Source organism: Schistocerca serialis, chromosome 8 (assembly GCF_023864345.2).
Source record: "Schistocerca serialis cubense isolate TAMUIC-IGC-003099 chromosome 8, iqSchSeri2.2, whole genome shotgun sequence".
Classification (NCBI taxonomy): Eukaryota; Metazoa; Arthropoda; class Insecta; order Orthoptera; family Acrididae; genus Schistocerca; species Schistocerca serialis.
In genome coordinates this window covers 638,756,989-638,768,453 of record NC_064645.1, presented here as the reverse complement: position 1 = coordinate 638,768,453, position 11,465 = coordinate 638,756,989, and the positions used below count along the sequence as shown (strand labels likewise).

The 11,465-nt window shown below is 52.8% G+C and overlaps 1 pseudogene; it reads left to right on the top strand.

The window, feature by feature from the left end:
• Positions 1–2,614: 2,614 nt before the first annotated feature.
• LOC126417532 (5.8S ribosomal RNA) lies at positions 2,615–2,769 on the top strand (annotated as a pseudogene).
• Positions 2,770–11,465: the final 8,696 nt, after the last annotated feature.

Genomic DNA, 11,465 nt, shown 5'->3' with positions numbered 1-11,465 from the left:
GCCACCTGGCAGGATGGCCATTGTCAGGAGTCGTGATTCCCCAGGGAGATGGGCATCTACGACTTGGCATACATGGGGAGTAAACGGCGCAGGCATCAGTAGAGCGACCCCTGTGTTGTCAGGGGGCTACAACCAACAGGGTAAATGGCGGCCCCACCACAACGGACTGGCTACCGTGCTGGATCTTAGGTGCAAAAATGTCCAAGGTCGTCGTCGCAGCTAAAAGCAGCACTGCACAGTGCAGTGTGGTAATCGTACCCAGGGACGTATCCTCGCCCAAGAGATGGAAAACGAGCGGGACAGCAAAGCAACGTCGAGAAAGGCGGCTAAAGGTCTCGATGCACGACGGATACAGTGCACCATGTAAGGCGCCCTACCCAATTGGCTCGCTCTTCGGAAGATGGAGGTGAAACCTGAGAGGGGACCATCACGTAAGGGCGAAACGTTTGAGACTCCTTTTAGTCGCCTCTTACGACAGGCAGGAATACCACAGGCCTATTCTTACCCCCGAACCCGCAGGGGGGTGCAAACAGAGTCCCGACCAGAGACTGAAGGGACGCTTTTATGAGATCAAAACCAATCGCTCGGCTCCTCTGGTCCGTTTGCCTTGGTGACTCTGAATAACTTTGGGCTGATCGCATGGTCCTCGTACTGGCAACGCATCTTTCAAATGTCTGCCTTATCAACTGTCGATGGTAGGTTCTGCGCCTACCATGGTTGTAACGGGTAACAGGGAATCAGGGTTCGATTCTGGAGAGGGAGCCTGAGAAACTGCTACCACATCCAAGGAACACAGCAGGCGCGCGAATTACCCACTCGCGGCACGGGGAGGTAGTGACGAAAAATAACGATACCGACTCATCCGAGGCCCCATAATCGGAATCAGTACACCTTAAATCCTTTAACGAGTATCTATTGGCAGGCAAGTCTGGTGCCAGCAGCCGCGGCAATTCCAGCTCCAATAGCATATATTGAAGTTGTTGCGGTTAAAAAGCTCGTAGTCGGAGTTGTGTCCCACGCTGTTGGTTCACCGCCCATGGGTGTTTAACTGGCATGTTTCGTGGGACGTTCTGCCGGTGGGGCGAGCCGAAGGCGTGCGACCGCCTCGTGCGTGCTCGTGCGTGCTCCTGCGTCCCAAGGTGGACCCCATTGATATCCTAACAGGGTGCTCTTTACTGAGTGTCTTGGTGGGCCGGCATGTTTACTTTGAACAAATTAGAGTGCTTAAAGCAGGCAAGCCCGCCTTAATACTGTGTGCATGGAATAATGGAATAGGACCTCGGTTCTATTTTGTTGGTTTTCGGAACCCGAGGTAATGATTAATAGGGACAGGCGGGGTCATTCGCATTGCGACGCTAGAGGTGAAATTCTCGGATCGTCGCAAGACGAACAGAAGCGAAAGCATTTGCCAAGTATGTTTTCATTAATCAAGAACGAAAGTTAGAGGTTCGAAGGCGATCGGATACCGCCCTAGTTCTAACCATAAACGATGCCAGCCAGCGATCCGCCGCAGTTCCTCCGATGACTCGGCGGGCAGCCTCCGGGAAACCAAAGCTTTTGGGTTCCGGGGGGAGTATGTTTGCAAAGCTGAAACTTAAAGGAATTGATGGAAGGGCACCACCAGGAGTGGAGCCTGTGGCTCAATTTGACTCAACACGGGATGCCTCACCAGGCCCAGACACCGGGAGGATTGACAGATCTTTCTTGATTCGGTGGGTGGTGGTGCATGGCCGTTCTTGGTTGGTGGAGCAATTTGCCTGGTTAATTCCGATAACGAACAAGACTCTAGCCTGCTAACTAGTCGCCTGACATCCTTCGTGCTGTCAGCGATTACTTTTCTTCCTAGAGGGACAGGCGGCTTCTTGCCGCACGAGATTGAGCAATAACAGGTATGTGATGCCCTTAGATGTTCTGGGCCGCACGCGCGCTACACTGAAGGAATCAGCGTGTCTTCCTAGGCCGAAAGGTTGGGGTACCCCACTGAACCTCCTCCGTGCTAGGGATTAGGGCTTGCTATTGTTTCCCATGAACGAAGAATTCCCAGTAAGTGCGAGTCATAAGCTTGCGTTGATTACGTCCCTGCCCTTTGTACTCACCACCCGTCGCTACTACAAATTGAATGATTTGGTGAGGTCTTTGGACTAGTACGCGGCATCGACTCTGTCGATGCCGATGCTACCGGAAAGATGACCAAACTTGATCATTTAGAGGAAGTTAAAGTTGTAACAAGGTTTCCGTAGGTGAACCTGCAGAAGGATCATTACCGACTAGACTGCATGTCTTTCGATGTGCGTGTCGTGTCGCGCAACACGCTACCTGTATGCCACGCAGTAGCCGTGCGCCGCGTGCGGAACCACGCGTGCTTCTCAAAACTAACGGACATGTTGTGTGGTACGAGCGCTGAAGCTCTGAAAGGGCTGGCCTGCGGCACCTGGCGCCTAGCGCCGGTTTTGAATGACTTTCGCCCGAGTGCCTGCCCGCTCCAGTCTGGAGCCGTACGACGCCCATCGGCCGTGAGGCCGTTGGACAAAACACTAGAACTGGGGCCGTCAAACGTCTCAGTCCCGCCTAAGCAACTGTTTTGAAAGAGACAGTGGAAACTAAGAAAAAAGATCACCCAGGACTGTCGATCACTCGGCTAGTGGGTCGATGAAGAACGCAGCACGTTGCGCGTCGACATGTGAACTGCAGGACACATGAACATCGACGTTTCTAACGCACATTGCGGTCCATGGATTCCGTTCCCGGGCCACGTCTGGCTGAGGGTCGGCTACGTATACTTAAGTGCGCGGCGTTTGCCCCACTTCGGAGCCCTGGGAGTGTCGTGGCCGCCTGTGTGGCCGGCCGCGTCTCCTTAAACCTGCGATGCGCTCCCTTCGCCTGGCGGTTCCCATACCGGTACTGTCTCGGTAGCGAGCACAGCCAGCTGGCGGTGTGGTGTGGTGTGTGCGACACCTCGTACAACGACCTCAGAGCAGGCGAGACTACCCGCTGAATTTAAGCATATTACTAAGGGGAGGAAAAGAAACTAACAAGGATTCCCCAGTAACAGCGAGCGAACAGGGAAGGGTGCAGCACCGAACCCCACAGGCTACAGCCTGTCGTGGCATGTGGTGTTTGGGAGGGTCCACTACCCCACCAAGTTGAATGAGGCCACGGCCCATAGAGGGTGCCAGGCCCGTAGCGGCCGCTGCGAGCGTCGGCGGGACCTCTCCCTTGAGTCGGGTTGCTTGAGAGTGCAGCTGCAAGTGGGTGGTAAACTCCATCTGACACTAAATATGACCACGAGACCGATAGTGAACAAGCACCGTGAGGGAAAGTTGAAAAGAGCTTTGAAGAGAGAGTTCAAAAGTACGTGAAACCGTTCTGGGGTAAACGTGACAAGTCCAAAAGGTCGAATGGGTGAGATTCACGCCGATCCAGCCAGTGGCCCCCGCCCACGGCAGATGGGGCCGGCCGCCAGCGCGGAGCAATCCGCGGCGGGGTCGTGTCCGGTTGCCTTTCCGCTCGCCGCGGGGTGGGGCCGTTCCGGTGTGCGGTGGGCCGCACTTCTCCCCTAGTAGGACGTTGCGACCCGATGGGTGCCGGCCTACGGCCTGGGTGCGCAGCCTGTCCTTCCGCAGGCCTCGGTTCGCGTATGTTGGGCAGAGCCCCAGTGGCTGCTCGGCGGTATATCGGGAGGAGTCGATGCACCCCTTTGGGCTCTCGGGGTCCCAGCAAGCACGCGCGGTTCTTCCCGGATGACGGACCTACTTGGCCTGGCGCCGGACCCGCGCCACTGTTGGCTCGGGATTTTTTTTTTTTTTTTTTTTTTTTTTTTTTTTTTTTGTGGTTTTCGGGCGCACAACTTCAATGGTCATTAGCGCCCTGACTAAGAATGCACCGCGAGGCACAAGTTGACAACAACAACTAAAAGGGAAAACACAATAAAAGACAGACTGACAGGCATAGGATTAAAAAACATCATCAAATGTCCTTAGCGAGGTGTGTCAAATTGATAAAACAAAGAACACGAGCAGCTGCTCGTGGGTCATCCGCTAAAATGGCATCGAAAGTATTAGGCAGGTTAAGATCGAGGCGCAGTGTGTTAAGATCAGGACAGGACATTAAAATGTGTCTAACCGTCAGCAAGTGCCCACATGGGCAGAACGGCGCCGGCGCAGCCGTCAGCAGATGGCGATGGCTGAACCGGCAGTGTCCAATTCTTAACCTTGCTAAAACGACCTCCTCCCGCCGAGAAGGGCGTGAGGAGGACGTCCAAGCCACGGGAAGAGGTTTTAAGGCCCGAAGCTTGTTGTCGGTAAGTGCAGCCCAATCGGCATGCCACAGCGACACAACGCGCCGACAAATGACCCTGCTAAAATCGGACGAAGGGACACAACAAGAAGCTGTCCGAGGCTGGAGGACCGCAGCCTTGGCCGCGGCATCTGCAGCTTCGTTCCCAGGGATACCGACATGGCCAGGAACCCACATAAAGCTAACCGGCGTACCGACGTCCACCAGCTGCTGAAGAGAGCGTTGGATCCGGTGTACGAAAGGGTGAACCGGGTACGGATCACTGAGGCTCTGGATGGCGCTCAGGGAATCTGAGCAGATGACATAAGCAGAATGTCGGTGGCGGCAGATGTAAAGAACAGCCTGGTAGAGGGCAAAGAGCTCAGCTGTGAAGACCGAACAATAGCCATGGAGCCGGTATTGGAAACTTTGTGCCCCGACAATAAAGGAACACCCGACCCCGTCATTGGTCTTAGAGCCATCTGTATAAATGAAAGTCATGTTGTTGAACTTCGAACGAAGTTCCAAAAAACGGGAGTGGTAGACCGAACCGGGGGTGACCTCTTTTGGGAGCGAGCTGAGGTCGAGGTGAACGCGGACCTGAGCCTGGAGCCAAGGTGGCGTGCGGCTCTCGCCCACTCGAAAGGTTGCAGGGAGTGAAAAATGAAGGTGTTGAAGGAGGCGACGAAAGCGAACTCCAGGGGGTAGCAAGGCAGAGACATACAACCCGTATTGAAGGTCAAGAGAGTCGTCAAAAAAGGAACGATAAGACGGATGGTCGGGCATTGACAGTAGCCGACAGGCATACCGACAAAGCAGTATATCGCGCCGGTAGGTGAGTGGCAATTCGCCAGCGTCAGCATGAAGACTCTCTACGGGACTGGTATAAAATGCTCCGATCGCAAGTCGTAAACCCCGATGTTGTATGGAGTTGAGGCGGCGTAAGATGGATGGCCGTGCAGAGGAGTATACGAAGCTCCCATAATCCAGCTTGGAGCGGACGATCGACCGATATAGACGAAGTAGGACGGTTCGATCCGCTCCCCACGACATACCACTGAGAACACGGAGGACATTTAAAGAACGGGTACAACGGGCGGCCAAATATGACACATGTGGAGACCAGCTAAGTTTCCTGTCAAAGGTAAGGCCTAAAAATTTGATTGTCTCCACGAGTGGGAGAGCAACGGGACCGAGTCGTAAGGACGGTGGGAGAAACTCTTTGTAGCGCCAGAAGTTAATACAGACCGTCTTCTCGGCAGAAAAACGGAAGCCATTGGCGACACTCCAGGAGTAAAGACGGTCAAGAGAACGCTGAAGACAGCGCTCCAGGACACGTGCACACTGCGCGCTGCAATAGATGGTAAAATCGTCCACGAAAAGGGAGCCTGATACATCAGCTGGGAGGCAATCCATTATTGGATTGATCGCGATGGCGAAGAGAGCGACGCTCAAAACTGAGCCCTGTGGCACCCCATTCTCCTGGCGAAAGGTGTCGGACAGGACAGAACCCACACGTACCCGAAACTGTCGATCCATTAAAAAGGAATGAATAAAAAGAGGGAGGCGACCGCGAAAGCCCCATGTATGCATGGTGCGGAGAATGCCCGCCCTCCAACAGGTGTCGTAAGCCTTCTCCAAATCAAAGAACACAGCCGCGGTCGGGCGCTTCCGCAAGAAGTTATTCATAATGAAGGTCGACAAGGTAACCAGATGGTCAACAGCAGAGCGGCGCCTTCGAAATCCACATTGTACATTGGTAAGTAGGCGTCGAGACTCGAGCAGCCAAACCAATCGAGAGTTAACCATTCGCTCCATCACTTTACAGACACAGCTGGTAAGCGAGATAGGTCGATAACTGGAAGGCAAGTGCTTGTCCTTCCCCGGCTTAGGAATCGGGACAACAATAGACTCGCGCCAGCATGCGGGAACATGTCCCTCAATCCAGATGCGATTGTATGTACGAAGAAGAAAACCTTTACCCGCAGGAGAAAGGTTCTTCAGCATCTGAATATGAATAGAATCAGGCCCTGGAGCGGAGGACCGTGATCGGCCAAGTGCGGTTTCGAGTTCCCGCATGGTGAATGGGGCATTATAACTTTCACAATTCGAGGAGCGGAAGTCAGGTGGCCTAGCCTCCTCTGCCTGTTTGCGGGGGAGGAAGGCAGGGTGGTAATGAGCGGAGCTCGAAACCTCGGCGAAAAAGCGGCCGAAGGCATTGGAGACAGCCTCAGGGGCCACAAGGACTTCATTCGCGACCTTCAAGCCAGAAACTGGGGAGTGGACCTTAGTGCCAGATAGCCGGCGCAGGCTACCCCAGACAACAGAAGAAGGGGGAGAACTGTTGAAGGTGCTTGTGAAAGCAGCCCAGCTGGCTTTCTTGCTTTCTTTAATAATACGACGACACTGAGCACGTAATCGTTTATAATTGATACAATTCGCCACTGTAGGGTGGCGCTTAAAGGTGCGTAAAGCACGTCGACGAGCACGTAAAGCATCTCTACATGCTGCGGTCCACCAGGGGACCGGTACGCGACGTGGAGAAGAAGTAGGGTGAGGGATGGAATATTCAGCAGCAGCGAGAATGACTTCCGTGAGGTGTGCGACCTGACGATCGCAGCTTGTGAAGGTTTGATCCTGAAAGGTAGCCCTGGAAGAGAAGAGCTCCCAGTCTGCCTTGGAGATGGTCCAACGAGAGGAGCACGGAGAGGGAGTATGCTGCAGGAGATGGATAACACACGGGAAATGGTCGCTCGAATATGTATCAGAAAGTGCATACCACTCAAACCGGCGTGCAAGTTGGGGAGTACATATAGAGAGGTCTAAATGGGAATAGGTGTGAGATGTGTCCGAAAGAAAAGTAGGGGCGCCAGTATTGAGGCAGACAAGATCGAGCTGGTTGAAAAGGTCTGCTAACAAGGAGCCCCTCGGGCAGGATGCTGGAGAGCCCCAAAGGGGATGGTGGGCATTGAAGTCTCCAGTTAACAAAAATGGTGCAGGTAGCTGAGCAATAAGTTGCATCACGTCTGCCCTGGTAACGGCAGATGACGATGGAGTGTAAACGGTACAAAAGGAAAACGTAAAAGTGGGGAGAGTAATGCGGATGGCAACTGCCTGCAGGCCGGTGTGCAACGTGATGGGATCGTAGTAAATATCATCCCGGACCAGCAACATAACCCCTCCATGAGCTGGGATACCTACCACAGGGGGTAGGTCAAAACGCACAGAGGTGTAGTGTGCCAAGGCAATTTGATCGCATGGGCGTAGCTTCGTTTCCTGGAGGGCTACGACAAGCGGACGGTGCAAGCGGAGCAGCAACTTCAAGTCCTCTCGGTTGGAGCGAATGCTGCGAATATTCCAGTGAATAAGTGCCATCGTAAGAAAAGAAAGATGAGAGAAGTGGTCACCTCGAAGGCCGCTTAGGGCCTGGCTTCGAGCGAGCACTGCCGCCGCTATCAGTAGGCGGACAGTCATCGTCCATTGGGTCTATAGGGTCATCGGCCATCTCGGGAGGATGGCCGGGAGGGGGAGCTTCCTCCGCCAGTGAACGGCCAGATGTACGGCGACCAGCGGTGCGGCCAGGCGAAACGGATGACGGCCTGGGGCGGCAGCCGCTGGGTGGCGCAAGAGAAGAAATGCGCCGTGGCGGGGAAGGAGAACTGTGCTTCCTATGCGCCTTTTTGGAAGGACGTGTAGTGGAAGTACCGGTCGAAGGCTGTGAGGTCGAGGTACGGAGGAAGTCTGCACGGGATGGTTCCTTCTTGAAGGCCCGTGCATCTGACTTCGGTGTCTTCGTTTTAGCAGAAGCTGAAGAAGGTGCTCGTGTCTGTGAGGTGATGGGAGGAAGAGGAGACGTCGACCGCGCGATCTTAGCACTGGCCGAACGGACGACCGTGGTGCTGAAGGTCAGATCGCATGTCTGGGTTGCTACCTCCCGGGTAGTCCGAGGAGAGGCGAGGACAGTACTGTATTTCCCCGCTGGGAGCAGCGTGGGCTTCCTACTAGCCAATAGCTTGCGAGCAGCCGAGGTGGACACTTTCTCTTTGACCCGAATTTCCTGGATACAGCGTTCTTCCTTATAGACAGGACAGTCGCGGGAGGATGCTGCATGGTCACCCTGACAGTTCACACAACGAGGAGACGGAGGTGGACAGTCACCCTCATGGGCATCCCTGCCACAGGTGACACATTTAGCCGCATTGGAACAAGACTGTCGAGTGTGATTGAAACGCTGACACTGGTAGCAGCGCGTAGGTGTCGGGATATAGGGGCGAACAGAAATAACCTCGTAGCCCGCCTTGATGCGCGATGGCAGCTTAACACTATCGAAGGTCAAGAAAATTGTCCGGGTCGGTACAAGGTCATTGTTGACCTTTTTCATGACCCTATGGACAGCCGTCACGCCCTGCTCAGCGAGGAATGATTGAAGCTCCTCGTCAGTCAATCCGTCGAGGGAGTCAGTATAGACCACACCACGAGACGAATTCAAAGTTCGGTGGGCCTCCACCCGGACAGGGAACGTGTACAGGAGGGTGGCCCGAAGCAGTTTTTGTGCCTGAAAGGCATTCTCAGTTTCCAGTAATAAGGTGCCGTTACGCAACCTGGTACAGGATTTGACAGATCCGGCTATGGCATCTACGCCCTTCTGAATAACGAAAGGGTTGACAGAGGAAAAATCCTTTCCGTCCTCAGTTCGAGAAACTACGAGGAACTGTGGGGCAGGCGGTAGTACTTTTGTCACTGTTGGCTGGTCACGTTTCCGTTTTTGGGTCGAAGTCGAAAGAGATGGAGTAGAATCCATTGCGGAGGAATCCCCCATGATTGCCAGCGTCTCCGATGGCGCGCTCCTTCCTTGTGGGGACCCTCTCAGAGGGCACTCCCGCCTTAGGTGAATGTTTACACCTCAGGTCACACCTCCCGAGAAACAGACGGAGGGACCAATCGGCATGGTCAGAAGGTATCAGCTCAGGCAATCACCCCTCCCCGGGCCTGGCCTTTACCAGGGGGTACGCGCGTGCCTTACATGTCTACCCAGGGCGGGGACTTACGCGTTACCCCGTCACCGGCTACGCGTGCGAACGCGTGGGTCGGCCTTCAGACACGCACAGGGAGGAAGGAAGGAAGAAGAGGAAAAAGAAGAGAGAGAGGGAGAAAGAGGACAGACTGTCTCAAACGCCGAGGCGGAGACCAGAGAAGGCAAGGAGAAGAAGGCAATGAGAAGGCAAGGGGAAGAAGGCAATGAGAAGGCAAGGAGAAAAAGGCAATGAGAAGGCAAGGAGAAAAAGGCAATGAGAAGGCAAGGAGAAGGCAAGGGAAAGAGTAAGGAAGACAGTGAGGTGGAGAAGAGCAAAGAAAGGAACCAACAAAAGGAAGGAAGAAACGAGAAGTGAAAAAACCAAAAGGACCACGATGATAGGTCGTGGAACCGTCCGTCTCCGGACGCAGGCGCGAACTACCCCCGTGAGGGGGATGGACTCCTTTTAGTCGCCTCTTACGACAGGCAGGAATACCGCGGGCCTATTCTAATCCCCGGACCCGCAGGGGGGGGTGGCTCGGGATGCTCTCAGGCGGAATAATCGCTCCCGTCAGTGGCGCTTCAACTTTGGACAATTTTACGACCCCTCTTGAAACACAGACCAAGGAGTCTAACATGTCCGAGAGTCATTGGGCTGTACCAAACCTAAAGGCATAATGAAAGTGAAGGTCTCGTCTTGCGCAGGCCGAGGGAGGATGGGGCTTCCCCGCCCTTCACGGGGCGACGGCCTCCGCACTCCCGGGGCGTCTTGTCCTCATTGCGAGGTGAGGCGCACCTAGAGTGTACACGTTGGGACCTGAAAGATGGTGAACTATGCCTGGCCAGGACGAAGTCAGGGGAAACCCTGATGGAGGTCCGTAGCGATTCTGACGTGCAAATCGATCGTCGGAGCTGGGTTAGGGGCGAAAGACTAATCGAACCATCTAGTAGCTGGTTCCCTCCAAAGTTTCCCCTCACGATAGCTGGTACTCGTACGAGTCTCATCCGGTAACGCTAACGATTAGAGGCCTTGGGGCCGAAACGGCCTCAACATATTCTCAAACTTTAAATGGGCGAGATTGTAGGGAAGCAGCATACTCACGCCTTATAAAACTCACATCAGTCTTTCCATTGTGTGCCAGCCTAGTCCGCTGTAACTAACTCTGACGTCATAAATATTGCGCAATACTTTAACATGAAGTAAATAACCTGAAACGTTTCTAGCATGTCGGGAGTAATACAAAATCAGTATGTGTTGGATATCAGTTCAATAACTAACCATTTTCGAAATTTGGATATTTTTCTGTAAAAATCATTGGCGCAACAGAAAAGAGCTAGAAACTTAAAAATTTATATTTAGATTCCTTTTGCATAATAATGTAGTAGAAACAGTATTCTGGATCTCACAAATTAAAATTCTAGTTGAAATTCATGTTTTTCTGGTTTGTGTCTTAGAAATTAAGGAAGCAAGATTGATTAAGTAGGCGAATAAATAAAGTTAGGATGTTTAAATTTAAGTAGAAGGGAGATCCGGTATAATCATAAAAATGTGAGAAGTTTCAACAGAATAACTATAAAACTATAGCTATAGCGTATCTCCAAAGAGCTAGTTCAGAGCTCGTCTACTGCATGTAGTGTATTTAAATTAATTCTCTCGCCCAGACTATTTGACTTAAACACGTCAGACTTTAATTATGATTACTTACTTGTGTGCTCATTGCATAATTAAATTGAAAGCTTCATCGGCCATCAGCAAAGGAAGCAATGATTTATTCGATAACTTGAAGTGGTGCATTACTAGCCCAGTGGCTAGTCAGGAGAGCAGATTTGATCAGGCATTCCCTTAGCCGTCCGCACCGCGGCTTTATATGTAAGAATGCTGCGCGAGATAGGAAATCCCCAGTTCTCTCTAGATGCTGATTAGCGCACCACCTGTGCTGGGAGTCGCGTCGCGTCGGTATCGTTGATATTAACAGCCTCGGGTGCAGTAATAACTTACTCGGGATATGCGTAACCATGAAATCGTTTCGAGTGAAGTGTTAATTGTTAATTTTGGGATGACGTTAATGATCTATCTGTACTTTGCGTATGTCGTATTTTCACGTGCCGCTGCAGGACAGACATTCTACCATTATTAGCTTGGCGTTTGATGAACATTATCATCAACTTATGGCGA